Genomic DNA, 25,418 nt, shown 5'->3' with positions numbered 1-25,418 from the left:
CCATGTCCGCACTGTGAGACGCCTAAGACAGCTACAGGGAGACAGGAAGGACAGCTGATCATCCTCGCAGTGGAAGACCACGTGTAACAACACCTGCACAGGATCGGTACATCCGAATATCACACCTGCGTGACGGGTACAGGATGGCCACAACAACTGCCCGAGTCACACCAGGAACACACAATCCCTCCATCAGTGCTCAGACTGTCCGCAATAGGCTGAGAGAGGCTGGACTGAGGGCTTGTAGGCCTGTTGTAAGGCAGGTCCTTACCAGACATCACCAGCAACAACGCCGCCTATGGGCACAAACCCACCTTCGCTGGACCAGACAGGAGTGGCAAAAAGTGCTCTTCACTGATGAGTCACGGTTTTGTCTCACCAGGGGTGATGGACGGATTCGTGTTTATCGTCGAAGGAATGAGCGTTACACGAGGCCTGTACCCTGGAGCGGGATCGATTTGGATCGATGGCTAGGGCCATTCCCCCCAGAAATGTCCAGAAACTTGCAGGCGCCTTGGTGGAAGAGTGGGGTAACATCTCACAGCAAGAACTGACAAATCTGGTCCAGTCCATGAGGAGGAGATGCACTGCAGTACTTCAAGCAGCTGGTGGCCACACCACATACTGACTGGTACTTTTGATTTTGAGCCTCCCTTCATTCAGGGACACATTGTGAAACATTTTTAGTTTATGTCTTATGGTGTCGACTCTTTTAGTGTTCATACAAATATTTACACATTAAGTTTACTGAAAGTAAAAACAGTTGAAAGTCAGAGGACGTTTCTTTTTTTGCTGAGTATATATACATAATAATAATTCTTAATAATAATGATTTTTTATTTATTTGTCACATACATAGTTATACAGGACAACACGCAGTGAAATGCACCTTTTCGCATACCCCTTGGGGTCAGAGCGCAGGGTCAGCCATTGTGCAGGTCCCCTGGAGCAGGTGCAGGTTAAGGGCTTTGCTCAAAGGCCCAGCAGAGTAGTATCTCTTTTGGCAGTGACGGGGATTCGAACAGGCAACCTTCGGGATGCCAGCGCAGATCCTTAGCCTCAACCAAAGAGCTCCAATTTCACAAGGCACTTTGGGCCATACCTATTTACAAAGGCTGCATTTTATGTCGAACAAAGAACATTAAGTGTTGCTTCTGAAATAGCGACTTACTAATGATAAATGCAGCACTTTCAGCTTAAAAATTTGCTGTCAGGCTGCTTTTAATATTGTCTATAATCGTATCTTCCAAAACTAAGTGCCCTGATTAGGTGGGGCAGCAAATCTCAGACCGGTCACTAATCAAACATCCCCACAGTGCAGCGGCAGCAGCATGTTGTCAAAATCTTACTCATAATTTCAGTTTTCAAGGGCTGCAGGCATGTAATGTAATGTGTGTTTGCCTCTTCAGGGCTCCCATTAATCACAAAAGCAGTACGGCTGCCACCCTGACCCTCCCAGGACGCTGGACTTACCTTTGTAATGTCACTCAAAGCCTCTTTGCCGTTCCCCGTCGGTTGTCTCCGGTATTTATAGAGCCTGAGCCAGGAGATGGAATGCGGTTCAAACAGGCCTCCTGTTGAGTCACGAGTCACGTGTCACAGGCATGGGAGGGAACGGCTATTAAACCAAAAACAGTGTTCTTAGAATTAAGGACGTCTAAAAAAAAAAAAAAAGAAAAGAAAACAGCAAGATGAAAAAGACAAACACACGCACAACTGCCAGCAATGAGCACTGTGGAGAGGCATGGCAAGGCAGGGCGAGGCAAGGCTGCTTTCTTTACAGATTCGCCCCAAGGGGTCATCAGATGCTGGTCAGAAGACATGCCAGCCGGGCAGATGAAACAGGACTCGGGCTGATGGCCCAGGCAAGTAGCTGGCGGGCCTATCTGTCAAAATGAGCTGCCCAAGGTGACTGGGTTCACGATCGAAATGGGGGAATTACAACAATGAGGGTGTGAAAAGAAAAAAATAAATGGGTTGTAATGTGTCTAAATGAGCAGTCCCACCTGGGGAAAACTTCATGCAGACAGTGACTGGGCAGAGAATTAAACACGGCCCCCTGGAGGTGTGGACTTGCCCCAGTAACGGCCATTTAAGGTAGAGAGTTGCAATCGAATAAGGAGAAACTGTATGGGTATGCCTGTCCTCACCAAAACCAAAGGGGGAAATGAGACTTCTTGCCAGCCTGATAAGTGAAGCACAATTACACCTTTTATGGACTAACTGAGCAGATTACAATATGCAAACTTTTGAGGAAGCTCAGGCACCTTCTTCAGGCGAGACGTAATACAGTAACTGGAATCACCTGTAGACTGAAGGCAAATTCAATGTATTCTGTCGTATCGACTCCAACGTGAAGCACCAACCACTAACACTAAACTTTGTACAAACCACTGCTATCCAACTGTACAGTGGTGTGAAAAACTATTTGCCCCCTTCCTGATTTCTTATTCTTTTGCATGTTTGTCACACAAAATGTTTCTGATCATCAAAAACATTTAACCATTAGTCAAATATAACACAAGTAAACACAAAATGCAGTTTTTAAATGATGGTTTTTATTATTTAGGGAGAACAAAAATCCAAACCTACATGGCCCTGTGTGAAAAAGTAATTGCCCCCTTGTTAAAAAATAACCTAACTGTGGTGTATCACACCTGAGTTCAATTTCCGTAGCCACCCCAGGCCTGATTACTGCCACACCTGTGTTTCAATCAAGAAATCACTTCAATAGGAGCTGCCTGACACAGAGAAGTAGACCAAAAGCACCTCAAAAGCTAGACATCATGCCAAGATCCAAAGAAATTCAGGAACAAATGAGAACAGAAGTAATTGAGATCTATCAGTCTGGTAAAGGTTATAAAGCCATTTCTAAAGCTTTGGGACTCCAGCGAACCACAGTGAGAGCCATTATCCACAAATGGCAAAAACATGGAACAGTGGTGAACCTTCCCAGGAGTGGCGGCCGACCAAAATTACCCCAAGAGCGCAGAGGCGACTCATCCGAGAGGTCACAAAAGACCCCAGGACAACGTCTAAAGAACTGCAGGCCTCACTTGCCTCAATTAAGGTCAGTGTTCACGACTCCACCATAAGAAAGAGACTGGGCAAAACGGCCTGCATGGCAGATTTCCAAGGCGCAAACCACTGTTAAGCAAAAGAACATTAGGGCTCGTCTCAATTTTGCTAAGAAACATCTCAATGATTGCCAAGACTTTTGGGAAAATACCTTGTGGACTGATGAGACAAAAGTTGAACTTTTTGGAAGACAAATGTCCCGTTACATCTGGCGTAAAAGGAACACAGCATTTCAGAAAAGAACATCATACCAACAGTAAAATATGGTGGTGGTAGTGTGATGGTCTGGGGTTGTTTTGCTGCTTCAGGACCTGGAAGGCTTGCTGTGATAGATGGAACCATGAATTCTACTGTCTACCAAAAATCCTGAAGGAGAATGTCCGGCCATCTGGTCGTCAACTCAAGCTGAAGCGATCTTGGGTGCTGCAACAGGACAATGACCCAAAACACACCAGCAAATCCACCTCTGAATGGCTGAAGAAAACAAAATGAAGACTTTGGAGTGGCCTAGTCAAAGTCCTGACCTAAATCCAATTGAGATGCTATGGCATGACCTTAAAAAGGCGCTTCATGCTAGAAAACCCTCAAATAAAGCTGAATTACAACAATTCTGCAAAGATGAGCGGGCCAAAATTCCTCCAGAGCGCTGTAAAAGACTCATTGCAAGTTATCGCAAACGCTTGATTGCAGTTATTGCTGCTAAGGGTGGCCCAACCAGTTATTAGGTTCAGGGGGCAATTACTTTTTCACACAGGGCCATGTAGGTTTGGATTTTTTCTCCCTAAATAATAAAAACCATCATTTAAAAACTGCATTTTGTGTTTACTTGTGTTATATTTGACTAATGGTTAAATGTGTTTGATGATCAGAAACATTTTGTGTGACAAACATGCAAAAGAATAAGAAATCAGGAAGGGGGCAAATAGTTTTTCACACCACTGTATATACCACCACCCCATAAACATCCCCCATCACAAGATTCACACGGTTCTCAACCTGTGGGCGCACCCCCCCCGAAGTAACAAAAAGGGGGGCGCAAATTGTGAAAAAAAGACAACAAAATATGTAAAATACATCTATTGAACAAATGACACAAAGGGGCCTCTCCTCGCTGGCTACTTCGGTTCTCGTGAATCCAAAATTTAAATACTCTGCAGAATATTTTCTTGATTTAACCTTCGGAACGACGCTCTTCTCCGCGCTTGTTGATGCTTCACTTCTGTCCAATGCTCGTTTGCGCCCAATTAAAAAATGTATCCATGGTGGTGAGCTTAAAAACGTTTGGTTTTTACAACGTATTTTCGAGTTGCTACGAACACTATCGAGTACTTAAGTCAAACAACCAGACTGAAATATGGCCTCGGCGAGACGAAGTTCACATTTATACTAGCAGGTGCATCTCTAGTAAATTCGGCAAAGATTGAAACTTTCCGTGAAAGCGCGAGAAATAAGAAGAGGTGGGCAGTGTTGCCATATGTGGCGTAATTTCGTTATTTGTAGGGAAATTTTAAACTTGCAGCAGTGAATCGGCAGCAAAAAATATAGTGTGGACTATGGTCGGCCAGTCACTCCAGCCAATACCTCCAGGCCGCCAGGTGGAGCCGTCCCTGCAGCATGGAGGTGCCCCGAATGCCAGCAGGGAATTATGGACGTTGGAGTTTTCCTTTACGGCCCTGCTGGATTCCTTTGGGGCCAACAGAGGACGTTACAGGGAGTCCCAGAGACTCTTACGCGCCCTATAACCCGGAAGTATGTCTTAGTCACAGCGACAGGGGAAATGACGTACTTCCGGGATGAAGAAGAAGAGTTTTAATCTGACCTGGAAGTGATAGGAAGTCACATGGACGGAGGGTGCGGAAAAACTTCCGGGTCAGGGAATATAAAAGACCGTGGGAGATCCCAGACGAGTGAGCTGAGCTGGGTGGCAGGTTGGCAACGTGTCTGGGAGTGGAGGATTTATTGAGAATTGTGTATTGTGTTTATTTATGAGTATAGTGGAGTGTGAGGGTGCTTTGTGCACGTATTTGTTCAAATAAAAATTATATTTGGACCTTTATCTGGTGTCTGGTCCAAGGGTTCAAGGGGACGACAGCGCCCCTATCTGTCACAATAGGAATCCATTTTATTAGGGTTTCAAAAAAACATTAGGGGGGCACGATTAAAACTGTCATGAAAACTCGGGTCGCAAATACTTAAAGATTGAGAAACGCTGGACTAATGCATTGACCAGTTCTTTTAGATCACTTCTGAAAGCAAACCCATAATAAGACCCTTGGGGGGTGTAATTAGCAAACTTCACCATTCTTATAAATTCCACATGCAAAAAATAAGTGGTGATTAGACACAAGACTAGTGGGCACCAACACTCAGGGTGAGGGGCTTGGAGGCCGAGCCCTTCAGTTTCATTGCCAAAGACTGACTGATAACTCATTTTTGTCAGTTTGTCAAAAAGCTTGAGAGGAGCAATTATTTTAATGGCAGACCTCCAGCCAATGAAAGGGAGGAGGCTTCCTGAACAGCCAATTGTATTTAGTCCAATAGATGACGGCCTACTGAATTGCAAAGGTGTGGGGGACCTGCAGACACATCAGTAATTATTGAAGGACGCCTTCCTGCAGGCCTACATGTCGAACATTGAAGTGACCATTCGTTTAGGGTGCATACATTAATTATTGTGGGTTCAAGTGCTCTTGGGGTGCAGCCCAGCATATTCTTGTTTGCGTCTATTTTTTTAAAAGGTGTTTTCATCCTCCTGACATTTTAGCATGACAGGATTAGACCATTTCTGACATGAATCTGTCTGCAGTGATGCAGCCCGATAATTAAAAAGAAGAACGTCCCTCACCACACCACTGATAAACAAGATCAGGTTGATCCTGCAAATCTGCTTTCTTTCAATAATAATAATAATGCATATTTGTCTGAGGAGTGCTGCAACAGATGCCAGTTTAGATTTACTTGTGAATGCCATAAAGACATTGGAGTGCACATGAATGGGGTCATCAGCAAATGATTTTGGGATACTTCCCCAGAGGTATCTCGTGACAGGGCTGTCTGAAGCAGTGTGGACTTTTGAACTGAGTGATGAAGTTGTAAAGTGTGCCTGATTATTCATGAACACGGTGTTACTTTTTGAAAACATGAATAACGGCCATTTCTTATATAATTTTCCATTAGAACATTCAAACATTAGAACACTCTGGACGAGAACAGGCCATTCAGCTCAACAAAGCTCGCCAGTCCTATCCACTTATTTCTTCCAAAAAAACATCAAGTCGAGTTTTGAAAGTACCTAAAGTCTTACTGCCTACCACACGATGTGCTCACTTATTAAGTGTCGATCGTTCTTTGTGTAAAGAGAAACCTCCTAATGTTTGTGTGAAATTTCCCCTTCACAAGTTTCCAACTGTGTCCCTGTGTTCTTGTTGAACTCATTTTAAAGTCACCGTCTTGATCTACTGGACTTTCCCTTCATCATTTTAAACACTTCAATCAGGTCACCTCTTCATCTTCTTTTCCTTAAACAGTAAAGGCTCAGCTCTTTTAATCTTTCCTCATAACTCATCCCCTGTAGCCCTGAATCAGCCTAGTCGCTCTTCTCTGGACCTTCTCTTGTGCTGTTATGTCCTTTTTGTAGCCTGGAGACCAAAACTGCACCCAGGACTCCAGATGAGGCCTCACCAGTGTGTTACAAAGACTTGAGCAAAACCTCCTTGGACTTGTACCCCACACATCAAGGCGCTATATAACCTGACATTCTGTTAGCCTTCTTAATGGATCCTGAACACTGTCGGAAATGTCGATAGCTTAGAGTCCACTACGACTCCTAACTCCTTCTCATAAGGTGGACTCTCGATTTTCTGACCCCCCATTGTGTATTCAAACCTCACATTTTTACTTCCTATGTGTCATACTTTACATTTACTGACATTAAACTTCATCTGCCACAATTCTGCCCAATGTGCATGCTGTCCAAGTCCTTCTGTGATGATATAATGGATTCCAAATGATCTGCTAATCTGGTATCATCTGCAATGACAGACATCAATTCATCTATCACTTGGTATTTTCAAGGAGCAGATGGTTGCAGCAGTCCTGGATGGTGAGCCAGTCTACCATGGGGTAACACTCACACTGAGACAATTCAGAGTCATCTAGAAACCTCATCTTCGTGTCTTTTGGGAAGCAGGTGGAAACACAGTATACCCTGAGAAAACCCACCCAGACACAGGGAGAACGTGCAAACTTCACAAAGCTCTCGGCCACCTGGAGCTTGAGGTAACAGTGCTGACATATATGCCAGCAAACCCATCAAAAGGGGAATAAATGAATAAACTGACCAGTTTTTGATTTTATACATAATAATATCTTGACGTGTCATGTTCATCCTCACAGATTATGTCTGACTCTTCAGCTTTCGTCCACACTGTTTGTAGTTCAAAGTGAGGATGAGCCGTCCAGCTTCACCTTCATCAAAACACATGCTGGGTCTGAGTCAGCCTGTGGTGGGTTTTCTTTCCTTGAATTCATAACTTCATTTGTTTACCTTTTTTTATGGCCACAGGAAGACGGTGTGTGTGTCAAATAGACACAAGGAAGGCACCGACTATGAGGAGCTGAAAATCGGGCACACTTACCGCTCAGATCAGCAAATGGAGTAAACACAGAGCCGCCGCTCGGCAATTCTGTGAACAGCTGGAACAAACCGGTGGACCTGGATGGAAGCGCCATTAGGTGGACACGTCAGATTTTCTTACTGTTCTTCAATTGCATAAAAACTATTGAAAACTTTGAAAAATGAACTACGGTAGAAAGATTTTATTTCCAAGCTACTTTCATTTAATACAGTTTTCCAAAAATAAAGTCATACTCCCATGAATGGCAAGATGTAAATTGACAGCAGACCCAAAATGGTTGGAAACATTGACAAATAAGTAAGGTAAGGAAGTTCTAGTCACTGATTAGCACATGCTAGTAAATATTTCACTTTACTCTGCACATGTGACAATGCTCATGAAATAGTAGGATATTAATAATAATAATTGATTTTATTTATAAGGCACTTTACATTTGTAGTAAACCTTATGTCAGTCAGTCATTGTCCAACCTGCTATATCCTAACGCAGGGTCACGGGGGTCTGCTGGAGCCAATCCCAGCCAGCACAGGGCACAAGGCAGGAGCAAATCCCGGGCAGGGTGCCAGCCTACTGCAGGGCACACACACACACCAGGGACAATTTAGGATGGCCAATACACCTAACCTGCATGTCTTTGGACTGTGGGAGGAAACCCACGCAGACGGGCATGGGAGAACATGCAAACTCCACGCAGGGAGGACCTGGGAAGCGATCCCGGGAGTCCTTACTGTAAGGCAGCAGTGCTACCACTGCACCACCGTGCCACCGTGCCACCCCAAACCTCAAAGTGCTACATCAAAAAATGTAAACAAAGACACAACAAGATGTCTTTATCCTCACCAAAGGGGGGAATAAGACTTCATGCCAGCCTGATAAGTGAAGTACAATTACACCTTTTATGGACTAACTGAGCAGATTACAATATGCAAACTTTCGAGGAAGCTCAGGCACCTTCTTCAGGCGAGACGTAATACAGTAACTGGAATTACCTGTAGACTGAAGGCAAATTCAATGTATTCTGTCTCATTGACTCCAACATGAAGCACCAACCACTGACACTAAACTTTGTATAAAGCACTACTCCCCGACTATATACTGTATACCCCGAAATGCATCACGTCCTCATGCCACACCTAAAAGGTGAAAGTGGTCTTGCCTTGCATGAAATTTGCCACCTTTCAGGAATTAACATCCAATTCCTTTGACTAATGCATAGATAGATAGATAGATAGATAGATAGATAGATAGATAGATAGATAGATAGATAGATAGATAGATAGATAGATAGATAGATAGATAGATAGATAGATAGATAGATATGAAAGACACTATATAATGATAGATAGATAGATAGATAGATAGATAGATAGATAGATAGATAGATAGATAGATAGATAGATAGATAGATAGATACTTTATTAATCCCAAAGGCAGATGAAAATGCCTTTTAAAAAAATAGAAGCAAACAAGAATATACTGGGCTGCACCCCAAGAGCACTTGAACCCACAATAATTAATGTATGCACCCCAAATGAATGGTCACTTCAATGTTCGACATGTAGGCCTGCAGGAAGGCGTCCTTCAATAATTACTGATGTGTCTGCAGGTCCCCCACACTTTTGTAATTCAGTAGGCCGTCATCTATTGGACTAAATACAATCGGCTGTTCAGGAAACTCCACTCCAGGGAGGACCCAGGAAGCGAACCCGGGAGTCCTTACTGCGAGGCAGCAGTGCTACCACTGCGCCACCGTGCCACCCCAAACCTCAAAGTGCTACATAAAAAAATTTAAACAAAGACACAACAAGATAAAAACAAAGATAAAAGAATAAATAGAGGCAATTTTGTTAATATGCTTTTCTAAATAGAAAAGTCTTTAGCTGTTATTTAAAACAGTCCACAATCTGCTGTGTTCTCAAGTTCTCTGGCAGGGCATTCCAGAGCCGTGGAGCAGCAACTGCAAAGGCTCGGTCACCCATTGTATGAAGTTTGGTCACGGGGGGCGACGGCGGTAGGTATTTGCAAGACGATGGTTTCTTGTAGTGGATTGTAATATAAGACGTTCCTTAAGGTATTGTGGAGCATTTCCATGGATACACTGGTGAGTAAGCAAACAAAGTTTGTATTCAATACGGAGGTGAATAGGGAGCCAATGAAGTGACCGAAGGATTGGTGAAATACTGCATGTTCATATTTCCGCACCCTCATTAGGATCCTTGCAGCACTATTTTGGACTTGTTGGAGCTTTTGAAGGCTCTTGCTGGGGATCCCAATGAGGAGTGCATTACAACAGTCCAGCCTGGAGAAGACAAAGGCATGAACCAGCTTTTCAGCATCACAAAGGGAAAGGCAGGTACAGAGTTTGGCTATGTTGCGAAGACGAAGGAATGCAATTTTACAGAGATGATGGACATGTGTATCAAATGACAGATGGGAGTCTAATTTAACACCCAAGTTAGTAACAGAAGAGAAGTAATGGTATGACCAGAAAAGGAAATACAATTTACGGAGGAATGAAGTTGATGGGGGGTACCAATTAAAAGAGCTTCAGTTTTGGTGCTGTTCAGCTTAAGAAAGTTCTTGGACATCGAAGCCTCAATCTCATCCAAGCAGAAGGAAAGAGTTGATGGAGGTGTAAGAGAAGTCGAATCCAGTCTCACATGGAGCTGCGTAGCATGTTCTGAACCATGCAGAATCCAAATAGTCCAAATGAAATCTGTAGACCCTTTAATCTTGTATTGCCTTTGAGCACACTGGAATGGACAGAAACACACCCACATAGCAGGCAATAGAGCTGAAATCTTCAACAACTTATTTTTTAATAGGTAGACTTTTAAGATCACTCTTGATTAAAACAAATACATTCTATAACACAGGAATATCCACAGTTTTCTCAAGGCTGGGGGGGGCTGTCAAAAGGCAGGGCCTGTTAAAGCTCATTGCGGCACTCCTAGTGTGTTTTTGGGCTCTAAAAAAATGAATTGTATTGTACAACGTCACACACGTGCGATTAGGAGGCAGTCAAAAAACTCAAAGGTGAGTGAAATATCGCGAGAGGAAGGATTGTCACGTGGTGCTTACCTGAACCTCTTCTCTTCACAGGAGAACCGAAGAAAAATAATCGCAGCTATTTCAGAGCTTCAAAATGGCCACCGTGACATCACTTCCAGCAACTCCATATGACATCACTTCCGGCTCTCACCTTGGACATCACTTCCGCTTCCTCCGCCATGATGCCATTTCCTGCCAGCCATTTCCTGCCAACCATTTCCTGTTCCCATCATCCACCATTCTACAAAAACGCCATTTTGCCAATACCACATTGGCACCTGTTACAATGCATGTACTTTTGATCAACCTTTTGCATTTCTTGCTTTCATTTGTCCGCAGGTCAATATACGGCGACAGTCCCCAAACCTTTATCTTGTGAAGATTCCTTTTTGTTTGTGGTTTTTCTTCCACAACAGTATATGGGATAAGCTGTCTGTAATAAATGGAGAGAATGAAGTGCCCATCTTCTGTGATACTTGTGTATGGAATGCTGTTATTTTTTGTGATTATTATTAATATTAGAGTCAAGTTTGATCTTTTTCTTTTACTGATGTTTTATGTTGATTATTGCAATGGACATGATGCAAGCAAGAATTTTGTAAGGACCTTAACCTTGAATGTATGGACATAAATGCAGATATTTAGCTCTCTTAAGAAAAATGGCACTCTAATTGAGGGCACTTTTGTAACATCCATCATCTCACACAATCGAACAATCTAAAGCTTGGATTCTTCTCATTTTCAATATCATGGAATGACACAAAGCACCTCTGGTGACTGTTTCATGCGAACATCGAGGAATATTACTCTAAAACAGGAAATTCTTCATTACAGTAAGTGTAATGTCTCGTCTTGTGAAAAACAGATTTCTTGTTTAACCAGTTAGACCAGTTAAGATTGTCTGCAGCGAAATTGTGGTGTTTTGAGTTTCATTTCAATGGGTGTGAGTGCTTAGGAGAATGTTTCTCCAGTTCTTAAGTCTCTGTGGCTAACAGCTTGGAACAAGCTGCCACCTTCTGCTTGAACATTTTAAAGCTGTGAACGCTCTTATTCCTCTTTATATTACTCGTCTCATTAATTGATATACACACAAGTACATTCTATGATAACAGGACACTATCTTATACTCAAGCTGTGTACTTTAAAAATCTCTTCATCTCCAACACGGTCATGGGGTGCTACAGCCATAAGAGGTGCCGTTTACGACTTAATTCATTCTTCCCAGTGCCTACACTATACACTGTATAATGCAACGCTTGCAGTCTGTATTGAAATCCATCCATCCATCCATTATCCAACCCGCTATATCCTAACCACAGGGTCACGGGGGTCTGCTGGAGCCAATCCCAGCCAACATAGGGCACAAGGCAGGAAACAAACCCCGGGCAGGGTGCCAGCCCACTGCAGCTGTACTGAAATGCATACACTATATAATGAAAATTTGTCCCATATTTTATATATTAATACTAGGGCTGGGAATCGATTGAAAAAATTAACTAATTAATCACATAAATGCATGTAATTAATTGTGATTAATCACTGTGATAAGTGTATATGTTTAATATGCCACTGTGCTCTGTACAAATATTTTATAAATCTACTTTTCTTTCTACTCACATGCACAGCCAATACAAAGCCAGATTTAGCACACAGGGGCTCATCATTTAGAACTGCTAGGCGAGCATTAGAAGACAAGACAGCGACAACTGCGAAATGGACATTGTGTACTATTTCTGTGTGTCAAAGTCAGCATGAAATTGTATCCTTTGTTTGCCTTGTTTGGAATGGCATGATTTACTGTAGTGGGGGCCTGCATGTGAAGAAACAGTATAAAGCCTTGGCACATTGCCCGGCACACCTTTGAAGCCGATAGACAGATGGGAGATAATGTCATCCGATCCGGAAAATCCTTCCAAAGCAGCGCCGAAAATGGCGTACTCTATACATCGGGACCCCACTCCTGAACTGGGTTCTTGTCATGGATTTCTTCGTCTGTTATGCAGCGTAAACCATCATTAAAGCAGTGGCGTAGCTCGAGTTCGTGCCGCTCAGGGCGGGGCGGGGCTTCAATTTGCCGCCCTTCAACATATCTGAATATGTTCAACTATTTAAATAGAAAATTAAAATGATGTATAGAGAAAAATTAAGATACATTTTGCATAGATTTATTTATATACTGTATAAAGAAACAGCAATAATTTTTTATATACATTTAAAAGCATCAACTAGACAAGAATATAGTATGGACGCACTGATAAGCCGTGTTCTAATTATTAGTTTAATATAATTACGCTACGAAAACCAGAACCAAAGTAATAGGTGGGGATGTTTTCTGCGCAGAGGAAGAATGCATTTGGATTAATAGCGAAACAAAATTATAAATTTTAAATTAGTTGTTTATCTTCCTAGAAATTATTATCAGTGTAACGTTTATGTTAATTTTTGTCGTTGCCTCATACATTTCAACTGCTGTGTCTGATGCAGAAGGACAGTCTGAACATTATTTTTCAAGCATTTGTGGTTAAAAATCAGAGAATTTGACTTTTTTCATACATGAGTGATATTTTTCCGAACCCTGCTGCTTACACACGAATTGTACGGAGCCTTGTGGCCAATAATGCCGCCCCGAAAAATGTGCCGCCCGGGGCGGACCGCCCCCTCTGCCCCCAGCCACGCCACTGCATTAAAGAAAGCTAAGTTATTTCTCCTATGTGATTTCTTACCGCCGTATCACTAAGGGAGGGGTATCGGCTTTTAATATCATTATCAATTTAGTTTAGGGTTATGTAACGTGTGTGTGATATCCCGTGTAGTGGGAAGTGGCTCCAGCCTGCACTCTGGACATCTGATAGTTCATGAACCGAACGGGATCAAATGGAGAGATGAGACACAGACAAAAATTGAAGGGTGAATGGTGCAAATTTATTTACAAGAGTGCTGTACACAAAAAAATGTAGTAGTGTCAGGTGGGCTTTGAGACACAGTCCTTCAACCCTGACTCTTCAAAAAGAAATAAAAACAAACAAAAAGGAAAAATATGGTGTATTTACAAAAAACTACAAAAACTACACACACACACGCTCCAATAATGAAGGTTGTCTTCTTTTATCCCTGGTTCAAGACGTTCCTCCAGCAGGAAAGAAATATGCACAAAAACAAGTGTGTGTATATACAAAAATAAAACAATTGCACCAAACTCAAAATCAAAAACTATCCCAGCACCAAATTTGTATATATACCTCCACCAAAAATAATCACTAGGAGATATATAACTCTATATACAAAAAAGAATATATACAAAAGCCGCCAAAATTACAACTGCTCCTACAAATAGCTCAGCAGTGCTTATTCCTACCTCGCTCTTAGGTCCACTGATGACCCCTGTTGGCCGGTAACTCTTTAAATATAACCGGCAAGATTGTCCAGCCAATCTGCCAACATGTCTACCTCATGCACCTATCCCGGTAGACGGTAGCGCATTCACGCCACACGCCGCGACGCCCGAGCAACTATGTATTTAAAACCAAACTCCTGCGGGTCGCGCGCGTGTATAAGCCCTCCGGTACAGCCAACGGCTATACTGAGCTCAAGCACGACCGTTGCTGACTCACCAGTAAGTAAACCATTTTTGACATTATGGGATCCCCATTTCTGACTCAATCAATCAAATGCCGGCTTTCTCTTTTTAGGCGCGCCGCACTTTAAACCGCCTGCACTAGGCAGGCTGCGAGGACACCGGAGCGTAAAAATGAACACATGCAGCGGAGCCCGTACTGGCCATTATACCGGCCCCACGTGTGTCCAACACCCCACGCCTCACAGCGCTCACCCACTAGATGGCCCCGCATTTCTGCGACAGCACCCTGAACACACCAACGGTAAGTGCACTTTCTTATAGCGAATATAAATGCTGCTACATACTTAAATTTGGTAAGACGCGACCCGCGCATTACCACAGTGTGGAAAAATACAAAACAGCTTGATCAATCTGGTGTGCGTGACAAGAGCCATGCAGACCCTGCTTGCCCAAAGTATGCGTGCTAAGTGCTACTTCTTGTTTTAAGGTTACTACCCAAAAAAAACCACAAGTGTGGACTCATCAAGCCCCAAACTAAGGAAACTAACAGATGTATTCCACCTGTAGATTTCTTGTAGTGCTGATTCAGGCTAATATTTTGAAATACTTGTGTAACTAAAGTCATAAGACAAAAGCCCTATAAAAATTTGGGACACCAACCCCTCGGGGCAGACGAAGGGCAGGTGTCCTAGGACTGTGCTTCTCTGTCATTTTACCTTTGCCTGGTGCGTATCAATTAAAGATTTTTACTAACTTTAATTATATCTCTCTGTCTTCAGTCACAAGAAACAACACTATAGAAAAAGTGTCCCCACATGCCACAGTTACAAAAGAACTTATTCCAACAAGGGAGGTAGCTCCCCCTGCTGGATACAATCGCATCGAACCTAGGGTTGCCAGACATCCCTTATACATGTCCCATATTTGATCATTTTGTCCCCTGTCCTGTACTGACCTTTCAGGGACACCCAAATGTCCTGTATTTAGTTAATTTTCAAATTTCGTAATAAAAATATATCTTTACTACCTTTTACGGTCCTTAGTTGCAACTTTATAAGTAATTATACTTTCTTTTATCAGATTCTCTTGATGAAAATAACCCAAATGTAACGAGGAAACTCATATTTGCTGCCTGTTTGGAGCTTGTTCAGATGCTCTGGTTGGCCGAGGACAGCGACGTTCGTACCGTTTTGCTCTCCAGCCGCACTGCTGTGCAGTTCTGGATCAGCATTGCAACATACAGTGACTGTCGACAGAGTGAGTTGTTACTACTTGCCATGGCCCACTTTTTTTCTAACTTAAAACCTAATCCATCCATCCATCCCATAATGGCAAAACGTAAGTGTAAATTTCGTGGTGAATATTCCAGTGAATGGACATTTATCAAACAAGGCAGAAGCTGTTTTGAAGCAAACTGTGGTGTTTGGAATTGCACTTTCAGTAAATCATTTTCAAATGATTTTACTTTTGTCTTCCTCGTAATCCATTAAAATCCTTGCTTTATGTTTTTAACTTATGTCTCTACTTTAACATACAGTAGAGTCTCGCTTATCTGACATTCCGTATTATCCAACATCCCACCGCAAAAAAAAACGCATCAATCGACAACAAGAACTGCAAGTTGTGAGCGTGAGCGTAGTCTATTTTTTGTCGCTCCCGACTCTACCGCAGCTAACTACACTGGAACCTCAGTTTGCGAGCATAATTCATTCCGGAAACGTGCTCGCAGTTCAAAGCACTTCTTGCAAAAGTTACACATCAAATCAATCAAAAGGAAAATCTAATGGCTCATTATTAATTTTACATATACAGTGGAACTTCGGTTTGCGAGCATAATTCGTTCCAGAAACGTGCTCGCAGTTCAAAGCACTCGTATATCAAAGCGAATTTCCCTATAAGAAATAATGGAAACTCAGATGATTCGTTCCACAACCCAAAACTATTCATATAAAAATGATTAATACAAAATATAAAGTAAAAATACATAAAACAAATTAGCCTGCACTTTATCTTTAAAAAGAATCATGGCTGGTGTGAGTGAGTTTCTAAACTCTTGTGGGATTCCACCCAACGGGACGACACGCGGAAGAGCGTCCCAAAGCAATCGCAGTCTCCCAGCGCTGTAGCAGTTTGTCGTAAAAGCGAATCCAAAAAGATCGTGGACATGCTGTAAGCGCCTGCTGTCGATGGGTGATACAAGGAACAAGGAACATTATAAATGCTCAGGACACAGTACTACTTGGCCACGACTTTGCCTGTCTGCCGTGTCTGTGTATAGGAGAATGGCAGATCCCGCAATAATAAGTAACCGCACTGTTGCTGTTTCAAGCTGAATAAAGCTGGTGTTGCTAAAGTACTCAGCTTTGTGTATTCGGGTGTAAGACAGGGACTCGCACGTCACAGCACTCACATGACAGCACAAACACACACACACCCGCAGTCACAATGCTGTCGTAAGCAGTATACGCTCGTACGGATGTTGACTATATGAGTGACGGACTTGAGGCTCTAGAAACTGCAATTAAATACACTGACAACTCACAACGAGAAGAAGCTACAGGAATCGACATAATGATGTTGCAAAGATGGCGAGACTTGGCAGCGATGAAACGGCACTCGTCAAGAAAGCAGACTACGATCAAAAATTTCTTTAAATCATCACAGGACTGAACTTTTTAAGTACAGTACATACTGTATTTAACTTCAGACAATTCTGTAACTGTAAGTTATTTTTTTCAGTTAATTTTTTCTGTGGTTTTGTTGTAAAACATGATTATTAGGTTCGTAATGTGTAAAATTATAACATAGTTTGACATTTACAGTAATAGGCTTTTTCTTAACACCTCCCTTTAATCTGACATTTTCGCTTATCCGACGTTCTGCCAGCCCGTTTACGTCGGATAAACGAGATTCTACTGTAATCTGTTGGCCTGGGTGTGTAGGGGGCATGTATAAATGTATATATTGTGGAATAAATACCACAAAGAAAAGAAATCTTCACAATATAAAGGTTTGGGGACCGTCCCCGTATATTGTCCTGCGGACAAATGAAATCAAAACGATGCAAAAAGCGATCAAAAGTACATGAACTGTAACAGATGACAATGTGAAGTAGACAAAATTGCGTTTTTATAGAAGGGTGTATGATGGGAACAAGAAATGGTTTTGCAGGAAGTGACGGCATCATGGAGGACGAACCGGAAGTGATGTCCAAGGTAAGAGCTGGAAGTGATGCCATATGGAGTCACCGGAAGTGACAACATGGCGGCCATTTTGGAACCTGGAAATAGCCGCAATTATTTTTCTTCGGTTCTCCTGTTGAGTGAAGAGGTTCAGGTAAGTACCACGTGACAATCCTTCCTCTCGCGATATTTCACTCGCCTTTGGGCTTTTTGACTGCCTCCTAATCACACAATCGTGTTGGAAACGGTTTAGCGCATGTATAGATTTAACTCTTTAGTGGTTGGTAGAAACGTGTTGTGCCTTGGAATTTTTTGGGTTACAAAAAATGTGCCACCACAGAAAAACGATTGGAAAGCACAGCCCTACCTACACCTTTGCCCCTGGCACGCTAAAAAGATCTCCATAGTTGCTGTCTCACAACATAACTGCAAGAAAATGAGCACCAGTACTACGTACTGACATGTGGCTTATCGTTGTGAACCGCATAATATGAAATTTTAAACTTTAAATAAAAATTTTATTTCATATAAATATGGTACTGGATGTGTATGTAATTCTTTAGGTACACACTTATTTGTATTATTATTTCATATGGTTAAAAAAAAATACATCAAAATGCTGCCCTGTGCAAAGCACTGCCCGTGGCATCTGCCTTGTTGCGGGCCCTGGATGCGACAATATTTTTTAACACATTAAACAAGCCACACATCACAAAAATGAACACGTTATCTTTCACCACTTTTAATAGTAAACATTTATTGACCTGACTGTAACACACTTGTGATGTACACACATTTACTTAATTTGTCATGTCTTCTTCTTCTTTTGGCTGCTCCCATTAGGGGTCACCACAGCTGATCATCTTCTTCCATATCTTTCTGTCCTCTCCATCTTGTTCTTTAACACCCTTCACCTTCATGTCCTCTCTCACCGCATCCATAAACCTTCTCTTAGTCCTTCCTCTTGCCTGGAAGTTCTATCCTTAACATTCTTCTCCCAATATACTCAGCATCTCTCCTCTGCACATGTCCAAACCAGCTCAATCTCGCCTCTCTGACTTTGTCTCTCAACCGTCCAACCTGAGCCGACCCTCTAATGTCCTCATTTCTAATCCTGTCCATTCTCATCACACCCAATGCAAATCTTAGCATCTTTAACTCTGCCACCTCCAGCTCTGTCTCCTACTTTCTGGTCAGTGCCACCGTCTCCAGCCCATATAACATAGCTGGTCTCTCTACTGTCCTGTAGACCTTCCCTTTCACTCTTGCTCATACCTGTCTGTCACAAATCACTCCTGACACTCTTCTCCACCCACTCCACCCTGCCTGCACTCTCTTCTTCTCCTCTCTTCCACAATCGCCATTACTCTGTCCTGTTGATCCCAAGTATTTAAACTCATCCACCTTCGCCAACTCTACTCCCTGCATCCTCACCATTCCACTGACCTCCCTCTCATTCACACACATGTATTCTGTCTTGGTGGTCCTACTGACCTTCATTCCTCTCCCCCCTAGAGCAGATCTCCACCTTTCCAGGGTCTCCTCAACCTGCTCCCTACTCTCACTACAAATCACAATGTCATCAGCAAACATCACAGTCCAGGAGGACTCCTGTCTAATCTTGTCTGTCAGCCTGTCCATCACCATTGGAAATAAGTATAAATAAATAAATAAATAAATAAATAAATATGTATTGGCAATTAGTAACTAAAAAAAAAAACAAGTAGGTTCTGAGTTTATGTAGATAGATAGATAGATAGATAGATAGATAGATAGATAGATAGATAGATAGATAGATGTGAAAGGCACTATATTAAAGATAGATAGATAGATAGATAGATAGATAGATAGATAGATAGATAGATAGATAGATAGATAGATAGATAGATATGAAAGGCACTATATAATAGATAGATAGATGGATGTGAAGGGCACTATATAATAGATAGATAGATGGATGTGAAAGGCACTATATAAAAGAGATAGATAGATAGATAGATACTTTATTAATCCCAAGGGGAAATTCACATGTATAGAGGGCTGCAAGCTTCCTCCAAAGCAGCATTTTATATGCACAAGTACCTTACTCCTAATGCCACTGTGTTGTAACGTTGTAGCAAAAAACTCATCACACATATTATGCGCACGCATCATGGCTGCCACACGTTTCCAGCGTTCATTTGACGCGTTCCCTGAGCAGGTCCTCAGAAATTAAGAAGACACATGAGTTGTAGTCCCAGCAAAAAAAATCGGGGGGCACAGTGTGATAAAAGTCAGAATGTGACGTCAGAGTCTCTGTTTACTATCAACCCTGGACACGTATTTTTAGGAAGTCACTGAGCACTGGAGAGATTCCGAAGGACTGGAAAATGGCAAATATCATCCCATTCTATAAAAAAGGGTGACAGGGCAGATCAGAGCAACTATTGGACAGTAAACTTAACGTGCATCACAGGAAAATTAATGGAAGGAATTATTGAGGATAAGATTGAGCAACACATGACAAGGACAGGAGTTATTCTGAACAGTCAGCATGGGCTCAGAAGAGGGAGGTCGTGTTTTACTAACATGCTGGAATTCTATGAGGAGGCAACAAAAGGATACGATCAAAGTGGAGCAGATGAGATTATTAATCTGGACTTTCAGAAAGCATTTGATGAGGTGCCATATGAGAGGTTGGGCATCAAACTAAAAGAAGTGTGAGTTCAGGGTGTGGTGTGTAGATGGGTACAGAATTGGCTCAGACACAGGAAGGTGATGGTGATGGTGTGAGGAACCTCATCAGAACTGGCCGATGTTAAGAGTGGTGACCAGCAGGGGGCAGTGCTAGGGCCACTGTTATTTTTAATATATATAAATGATTTAGATGGGAATATAAGTAACAAGCTGGTTAAGTTTGCAGATGATACCAAGATAGGTGGATTAGAAGCTAATTTGAAATCCGTTATATCATCACAGAAGGACTTGGATAGCAGACAGGCTTGGGCAGATTTGTGGCGGATGAAGTTTAATGTCAGTAAATGTAAAGAATTACACATAGGAAGTAAAAATGAGAGGTTTGAATACACAATGGGGGGTCTGAAAATCGAGAGTCCACCTTATGAGAAGGATTTAGGAGTCGTAGTGGACTCTAAGCTATCAACTGCCAGACAGTGTTCAGAAGCCATTAAGAACGCTAACAGAATGTCAGGTTATATAGCGCCTTGACGTGTGGAGTACAAGTCACAGGAGGTTCTGCTCTGTCTTTATAACACACTGGTGAGGCCTCATCTGGAGTCCTGGGTGCAGTTTGGGTCTCCAGGCTACAAAATGGACATAGCAACACTAGAAAAGGTCCAGAGAAGAGCGACTAGGCTGATTCCAGTGCTACAGAGTATGAGTTAGGAGGAAAGATTAAAAGAGCTGAGCCTTTACATTTTAAGATAAAGAAGATTAAGAGGAGACCTGACTGAAGTGTTTAAAATTATGAAGGGAATTAGTCCAGTGGATCGAGACGGTGACTTTAAAATGAGTTCATCAAGAACACGGGGACACAGTTGTTAACTTGTTAAGGGTAAATTTCACACAAACATTAGGATGTTTTTCTTTACACAAAGAACAATCGACACTTGGAATAAGAGACCAAGTAGTGTGGTAGACAGTAAGACGTTAGGGACCTTCAAAACTCGACTTGATGTTTTCTTGGAGGAAACAAGTGGATAGGACTGGCGAGCTTTGTTGGGCTGAATGGCCTGTTCTCGTCCAGAGTGTTCTAATGTTCTAACTTGTGACAGCAAGCCGTTTTGCAGATCCTACAAAGTCGATGTGCCTGCTTCGATGTTTGACGAATGGTTCGATGTGGTAAAGCAAAATGCTGACATACAAATGTATTCATGGTGGTGCGTTTCTTTCCAAGCGTCACATATTCCCCATCGTAATGACACATACAATGATACATTTTAAAGGTCTCACATATGATCTTCTTTTTTTTATCATTAAAGTAGACCGTCGTAAACATCATCTTAAAACCAAACCAGCTGTTAGTCACAACGTGCTTCTGGGACTTCCTCTGTGCTGACAGCAGCAGCAGGCAGCAATTGACACAGAAAACATACAGTACAGTGCACTCACACGGCCTTAGAGACATAAAGAGCCATGCTGCACAGTCACTTTTCACTTTCTTCTATTCAGGACCTTCAGCACCAGTACTGCCTGATTATGGCTACTCAATATAATAATATAATATAAATAAAAAAACAATATCCATCCATTCTTTAATTTTTGTAACCTGCATATTCAGTTCAAGGTTAGGGGGAGTATCGTCAAAATTCTATACTCTTTCATTTAGTTAAGCAGAGTTAGTCATATGGGTGGTAGCTCTGATTTACAATGCTGACTTGATTGGGTGTAACTTGATTGCAGACATTTTAAGAGACTTCTGTTGTTTCATGATAAGCTGCTTAAAAAAACTAGGCAGCAGAGATTTAGGAAAAGCAGATCACATTAACCAATGTGAGAAGGTGCAAAGGTGAAACCAGTGCCCAAAAGGGGCCTGCCGCTCCTGTTGCAGCACCCCTGGCAGCGCCTGCGGAGCCCCACAGAGCTGCACAGAAGTCCAACCCCAATGAGGCCCTGGGGGAGTCCGAGGAACTGCTGCCATCTAGCGTTCAGGGGGAGATACTGGGCTTGTCCCCCTGGCAGATGTGGTGAAGGGGCATCCTGGCCAGGCTTCGGCCCGGCCATCTGTCGCACTACTAAATACTGACCTGGTGGGGGAAAATACTTAAGCAATCAATTATATTAAATAATTAAAATTAAAAAAAATTAAATTAAATAATTTTCTCCTGATCTGTGTCAAAAAGCCAAAATGACCTGAAAATGTGAAACCTTCTATGTGGGTGAATATTTTTCAGAGGCACTGTAAACACAGTCGGTCAGTCAGTCAGTCAGTGAGTGTCCAGCCCGCTACATCCCAACACAGGGTCATGGTGGTCTGCTGGAGCCAATCCCAGCCAGTACAGGGTGCAAGGCAGGAACAAACACCGGGTAGGGCACCAGCCCACCACAGGGCACACACACACACACACACCAGGGACAATTGAGGATCGCCAATAAGTAACTTCAGTCTAATTTGCAGATAATACAAATCAGATTACCTGAATTCTCCACGCTTCTGTTTCTGTGCTCCCATTTCCTGAAACCTTATGAAAAATACGATGAAAAAAACTCAGGTGTAGTTAAAACTGAAAATTTCAGGTTGTTTGCATTTGGGTGTTAATTAAATATACGTTTGAATAAAACTGTATAACAAAGAAGAACAATGAAAGCTGAAGAATACTGGAAAGTAAATGTGGAAGGGGATTTATGCTAACACAACATGCTCATCATTTAGACAATGTGCAGAAGAAATGATAACATTTATTGTATTTATACAAAACACATAGCTCCAAGTTACAAAAAATAAATACATATATACATACATATAAATAAATAAATAAATATAAATACAAAGCTAAACAATACAGATATCCAAAAAAGTGATAGAAATGGAGGAGCCCTAAAGCATGGCCTTAATTACTGTTAACTAAAGTCATGTTTTCAGACTCTGATGGTTATATAACACAAAATGCGATGCTAGGGTCAAATAACCACTGAGGAGAGCAAGGAAAGAGTCATCGAGATACCTGAGAATAAATGAATAAATCTCTAGGGGTTCCAAGGCTAAAAGATCACCAAGATTCCCAGGCATTGTGCCAAATATGAATATATATATATATATATATATATATATCCATCCATCCATTATCCAACCCGCTATATCCCAACCACAAAAGTCAAATACAGTCGATTCCTGTTAATCGGACCACATCGGGGCATGAACATTTTGGTCCTAATGACCGGCTGGTCCGATTACACAAACATCTCCTATACATGTGCAACCAAGACGGGACGTGCTATAAGTAACATATTAAAATGTCATTATGACTTTTATTGTGCTGCACACGCGTATGGCGAATGTACAAACAAGAACTACGTACATGTCCATGTACGGCTGCTTACAACTTTATTTATTGAAAAAGAAATCTACACATTCTTCGAAACGATCTACGCGACGCTCAGCATGCGAAGCACAATAAAAAAGGTTACATTACCAAATTCCAGTCAATGTTTGAAGAACTTGTCTAGTGTGATCTGACACATTCTGTTGACGCATTGCACTTGAACAACATCACCACAAACATCTGACGCATCAATGGGACTGCCTTCATTTCCCTCCTGCATGAAATAGTGGCGCAAAGTTTCAATGCATTTCCTGGCATTGAACGATTCCTGCTATCCTCCATCAGGGATGACTTTACCTCAGGCAGGCAAAACAACTTGGCAGGTGGGCAGTGGCACCAAAAAAAGAAACAGAATAGGTGAGTGTTAGTAACAAATTCTAACTATCATGCGAGTTATGTTTTAGTGCTAATGACCAACAACAGACATGCAGTCTGCACAGTTACTCAGCAGCTCTAGCCAGGGTGTGCTAAACTGAAGTCGTGAGTCTCAAAAGCTGAGACCGAAGGGGCATCTCTTATAGTAGCAGGCAGACCAGTCCACAGTTTAGGGGCCCAGTAACTAAAAGCTCGACCTCCCCACTGTTATTTTATTATTTCTTGGAAATAGCCAAAAGAGAATCCAGCTCCAGTTTTCAATTAAAACAGTAATAAACTGATGGGTTATCTGGCGTCTTGTGTTATATTCTCTAGCTAACACCTTTGTAAACTAGGTTTTAGTGACACGAATCAATTGCTCACGTGAACAGTCCTAGTCCTCTTATTTATTTGTCATTGCATTCAGTACCAGGTTTTATTTTATATTGTGTCCTTCTATAGTGGACACCATGTCTTTATAGTTTCAGAGATGCAGTAAAGTTGTTTATACATATATATTGTTTTAGAGTTAACAGGCAAAGAGGTAAAGCAACTTTCTCAAATTGCACAGTGAGTCAGCTGTGGACACTGAACCAGCAACACGTAGGAATTCATTCCAGAAATGAGCATTTGTTACCCAGCCAGCCACACTGCCTGTGAGGTATGCCCTTCGGGGCTGGGTGTAGACGTGGTAAGACATTTCAAATACACTTTGCTTATGGATTCAGATAACTTTGGTTAGAATAAATAGGGTTCAATGCAAACTCACTTCAACTATGGACATTTCAAGTCCATTACCAAAGAATAATGGATGCCTTTTCTGTTGATCTGACTTAAGCCCAATCCTGGAATCGCCCACATCATAACATAATATACAGTAAGGGGTGCGGAGTGTAGTGTATGAGGATGCCGCACTGTTACGGGTTCACGCAAGTCTGACAACTCACTGATTTACTTTCATCCCCGACTAGAGCCAAGTCATTCATATCTGTGGTGGGGTCCACTTTTTTTGTCCCAGTGCGAACCGCAGGGTGCACGTTAGCCAATAATTTCCCTTGCAATGCATTATTTTGAATTATTGCATTTCCCATTATTTCTCATTTTCAATGCATAAGTTTGAAGTCAATGGAACTGAAAGAAATAAGCGCAAGTAGGCCAACTATGCAATAAAAGGAATTCTTGAACATTTATTAGTTCAGGCATGTTGTACCAGAGCAGCATAAAGATTTAATTGTCTGAATCTTAAAGGTCATGTGAACAGCACAAGATGGCAAACTGCTTATTATCCCATGGTAATTCTGATGGGCGTGCTGCACCGCCCTTCCTGGAGGACAAATCTCCAAACTATACTCTTAGCTCTCTTAAGCTGGCACACAACACTCCTTATGACCGGACACTTACATTTAAAGATATCCACTATACATTTTGGTGTACAAATTTAGAGTGTATTTTCTGAATAAAAAGTAACTTGGTTAATAAAAAGAACGCTGACTTCTTT

General features: G+C 42.0%; 1 protein-coding gene across 2 annotated transcripts in view; it reads right to left on the bottom strand.

Annotated features, from left to right (window-relative positions):
* The window catches only part of si:dkey-248g15.3 (glutamic acid-rich protein), a 39,323-nt gene extending 15,652 nt beyond the window's left edge, over nt 1–23,671 (bottom strand). Inside the window, exons 1-3 of one of the 2 annotated variants that reach the window (XR_005631233.1) lie at nt 23,657–23,671; nt 22,661–22,705; nt 1,474–1,657 (exon numbers count right to left, since the gene is read on the bottom strand). The gene's annotated coding sequence lies outside the window, so the exon portion shown is untranslated. Of the gene's footprint in view, nt 1–1,473; nt 1,658–22,660; nt 22,706–23,656 lie in introns of those variants that run through there. The other variant, XM_039741253.1, reaches the window with a different exon arrangement.
* Between the last annotated feature and the right edge of the window lie 1,747 nt (nt 23,672–25,418).

The sequence above is a fragment of the Polypterus senegalus genome, chromosome 18 (assembly GCF_016835505.1).
Source record: "Polypterus senegalus isolate Bchr_013 chromosome 18, ASM1683550v1, whole genome shotgun sequence".
Taxonomy (NCBI): domain Eukaryota; kingdom Metazoa; phylum Chordata; class Cladistia; order Polypteriformes; family Polypteridae; genus Polypterus; species Polypterus senegalus.
The sequence above is the reverse complement of the archived record's forward strand: the minus strand, read 5'-3'. Positions and strand labels throughout refer to the sequence as shown.